The sequence below is a fragment of the Gossypium hirsutum genome, chromosome A08, assembly GCF_007990345.1.
Source record: "Gossypium hirsutum isolate 1008001.06 chromosome A08, Gossypium_hirsutum_v2.1, whole genome shotgun sequence".
Taxonomy (NCBI): Eukaryota; Viridiplantae; Streptophyta; class Magnoliopsida; order Malvales; family Malvaceae; genus Gossypium; species Gossypium hirsutum.
The window spans coordinates 92228059-92232118 of record NC_053431.1 but is presented as its reverse complement, the minus strand read 5'-3'; the positions used below and the strand labels follow the sequence as shown (position 1 = coordinate 92232118).

General features: G+C 37.9%; 1 pseudogene; it reads left to right on the top strand.

The window, feature by feature from the left end:
* The first annotated feature begins 374 nt into the window (after positions 1–374).
* Positions 375–3671, top strand: LOC107947826 (homeobox protein BEL1 homolog; annotated as a pseudogene).
* The last annotated feature ends 389 nt before the right edge of the window (positions 3672–4060 follow it).

Here is a 4060-nt window from a genome sequence, read left to right as displayed (position 1 = left end):
TAACTGGACTAAAATTTTATGGGAATGATACTTTAGTGACAATATGGCAAAAAAAATATAGAGGACTAAATCATTAATTAAGCTTAAAAAATTATTTAAGAAAAATTAAATGTGGCGGCTGGTAGTTTTGATAGCGAAATTCTAGGGATTACTTTTATGTGTACCTGCTTTAGTAATTTGGAAAGCAGAATATTATCTTTCTAATCAATATTATTTTACTAGTTCATTAATTTATTCCTTGATTCCAAGTTTATTTTATTGTTCGTTGTGAAATAATTGAGGTGGATGGATGGAGGATTTTTTTTTTTTTTAACTAGGGTAGGATGCCTATTTTGGCTTTTTTCACATCTTTAATGCATTGACCCACTTGAGCTAGAGGGGATATAGAGAAGAAAAGGCATATATGAGAAACTATGATCACGGCTACATACAAGGGTCATCATCCCACCTCTATATCTGATCTGCTATTACAAACTTCGTTAACAAAAGTCTATCTTTGTTTTAATCCTTCGTGGATTGAATCTTGATGGAATTGTAATTGCAGAATCAGCATAAACTTTTTTACCAGTATCTTAGAAGCAAGTGGGCGAGAAGCATAAAAGAAAGGAAGATCAAAAGAACAAAAAAAAAAAAAACTTTGGGTTACATGGTTAGGGAGCTCTGTGAAGATAAACCAAGGAATATTGTCTCATCAACTGGGTTTTGTTACTCAGATGTTTCATCTGGTAGCTCCCATCCGGTGAGTCAGATCCAAGGCTTTGAATCCAACCCAGACCCAGATATCTTCAAGTACTTGGCAACAGGCATGGAGATGATAGGGGTTTCAAAGAATCTACCGCAACAAGGTGACAGCTACACGGTGGTGTGGAAACGGTCCTTGAACAAACATGGAAGCAACCCTGATCCTTCATCCAATACAATCAATGAGTCAACAAGCGATTTCTATCAACATGAATTCCACAAACCTGAGTTCACAGCTGGGATATCTGAAACTGAGACTAGTACTGGGAATCTAATAGTGGGAGCGGAGACAGGTCCTTGGCAAGAGAACAGGTTGCTTGTTGATGATTCTTCTTATAGATGTGTTTTTCCTTGTGAAGAAAACGAGAGGCCAAGTCAGGGTCTTTCACTCTCTTTCATCAAATAATCCTTCGACTATCGGCCTACAGTCTTTCGAACTCAGACAAACCACCAGTCACAGCACTCATGATCAGCAACATGATATGAGGTTTGGTTCAAATGCTGGAGATGGTTTCTTCGAAAAGGCTCCAAATATCCAACAGCAACAACAACAAACCATCCAAAGCGAATTTCTGGAAGAAGCTGCGAATTTACATCATCAGGGGCAGCTCCAAGTGGCGAGTTCAAAGTACTTGGTCCCAACTCAGGAACTTTTGAATGAGTTTTGCAGCCTCGGAACAACGCAAGTTGATGCATCAGAGGAAAAACAGATCCATAAGACCAAACAGTGTGATAATGACAATGGAGCCAGTTCTTCAAGGAAGCAACCCCTTTATTCCCTTAACTTCATGGAGTTGCAGAAAAGAAAAACCAAGCTGCTTTCAATGCTGGAAGAGGTATGACATGTGCATTTCACTTTCAACTTTTGATCCTCAAAGATCGTTACTTTTTCTCCACAACTTTCTTTTTTAAATAAAGAAGTCATGAAATTTTATTTTACTGGGTGTTGATTGAAATGGGGATCTCCCTATTTTGTTTCTTGAACTAATTTATTGACTTGGGTCCTTCCCATAAATGCCGACGCCGTGACAATTCTTGCTTTTCATTTACTTTCAGGAACCTCAAATCCTTTTTCTTTTACCATGCCTTTGTTTTGTATGTATCCCCATGCTTATGTTTCACTCCTGTATCCCTTCCTCTCTTCTCATGTATCTTTAGGTGGATAGAAGATACAGACACTATCGTCATCAAATGAAAGCAGTGGTGTCTTCCTTCGAAACAGCGGCTGGCAGCGGGGCTGCGTCAGTATATTCAGATATAGCCTCCAAGGCCATGTCAAGACATTTTAGATGCTTAAGGGATAGGATTGTTGGTGGGATTCAAGCTACAAGGAAGGCCATGGGAGAAAAAGACCCGGTTGCACCGGGCACAACGAGAGGCGAAACACCAAGGCTGAAGATCATAGATAAAGCTTTGAGGCAACAAAGGTGTTTTCAACAGATGAACATGATGGAGAATCAGCCATGGAGACCCCAAAGAGGCCTACCTGAGAGATCTGTTTCTGTTCTTCGAGCTTGGTTATTTGAGCAGTTTCTTCACCCGTAAATATCTCTATTTCTCTCCTTCCTACTACAAGACTCAATCATTTTATTTTTGTCATCTTATTTCCATCAATAGCTTCCTTTTCCTATATATTTGATTGGGTCAACTTCTCTCTGTTATTTTAATTAATGTAGATTTGATTCCGTTAAGATATATTTATGTATAGGGCCCATCTTTCCCTTACCATCCATGGCTGGTGCCAAGTTTCAATACTAACTACGTATTTCCATTAATTGAAGGTATCCCAGTGATGTTGATAAACATATCTTAGCCTGCCAAACTGGTCTCTCAAGAAGCCAGGCATGTTATTTTATTTTCTTAAACTCCCCATGAATTAATTTATGTTATCGATGGAGCATGTCTTGTTGGGATCTTAAATATTTATTATTATCATATGCAATTATTTTATTTGTATCATATCAAGATATCATAATATTATAGTTGATCATTCGTATAGTTTCTATTCATGTTTCCAATAGGTATCCAATTGGTTCATTAATGCGAGTGTAAGGCTATGGAAACCAATGGTGGAAGAAATGTACATGGAAGAAACGAAGGAGCACGAAAACAACATGGCCTCCTCAGATGCAGTTACTACTATCGATGGTGATGATAATAGTGGGCGGCCTAATCCAATTATTCTTCCCACCGATCAGAAACCCACACCGGACCAGCTCCTTCGAATTGATTCAGAATGTCTATCTTCAATTGTCAGTAGTGACCCAGAAAAAAATGATGCAAAAAGTGCCAAAACCCTTCAAAACCAGCACTTTCATCAACATCATTATCAGAAACAAAGTTTTGAAACCTCTGGTATAATGGAGTTGGACTTCTCTTCCTACAGTCATCATCACACATCGGGTGGAGCATCTTATAATGGAAGTGATTACAATGCTAACCAAAGTTGTTTCAATGGCGGAGGAAGTGTATTATTGACTTTAGGGTTGCAACAACATGGTGGGACTGGGGTGAGCTTAGCCTTCTCGCCTGTAGCACGAAGTTCAATTTTTTACCCTAGAGACCACATTGAAGATTGTCAACCAGTACAGTACTCACTTCTTGATGGTGAGGCACAGCATTTGTCTTACAGGAGCTTGATTGGTGCACGGTTGCTTCATGATTTCAATGGATAGCTAGGTATTAGAAAAGGAAAAGAAAGAAAGGAAATGGTAGATCAGTAGTTTAGGCAACAATGGTAAATACTGAAAACATATATATAGCTGCATTAATTTAATGGCTGGTAGCTAACTCTTTTGAATTGGAAGAGCATGTCTATTTACTACAAGGCTAACTTGGAATTATTACCAGCTATTGATGCTAGGTTGTACAGATATTTGTTTCCTCTTTGGGTTGAATCTGTTTTGCTAAAACTTTAACCTATTACATCACTTTGTTAGTCTCTTTTTCTATCTGCCTAAATGTTTCAATTCAACTTCTCAACATTTTCTTTTGGGGCGCAACTAGATATTTTTATTTTCATTTTTTCACCTTTTATATAAAGAAAAATTAATTTAGCAACACAATTTGGTTTGAGGGACCTTAGCTTTTTAGATCAAGACAACTCCCCCCACCTAAGAATTACAGGATATTTGTGGTGGTTTCAATTGTTGTGGTCCCTAATTCATCTTCAAGGAACTGATATTTCTTGTAAACTACCAACATGCTTTTATGGTTTTAAGCTACTGATGGAAAGCTACCTTTTCTAGCTTCTTTTTATATGTATGCAGTGAAAAATTCATTAGGTTTTTCTTCTTCTTCTTTTTTACACGAAAAGGGT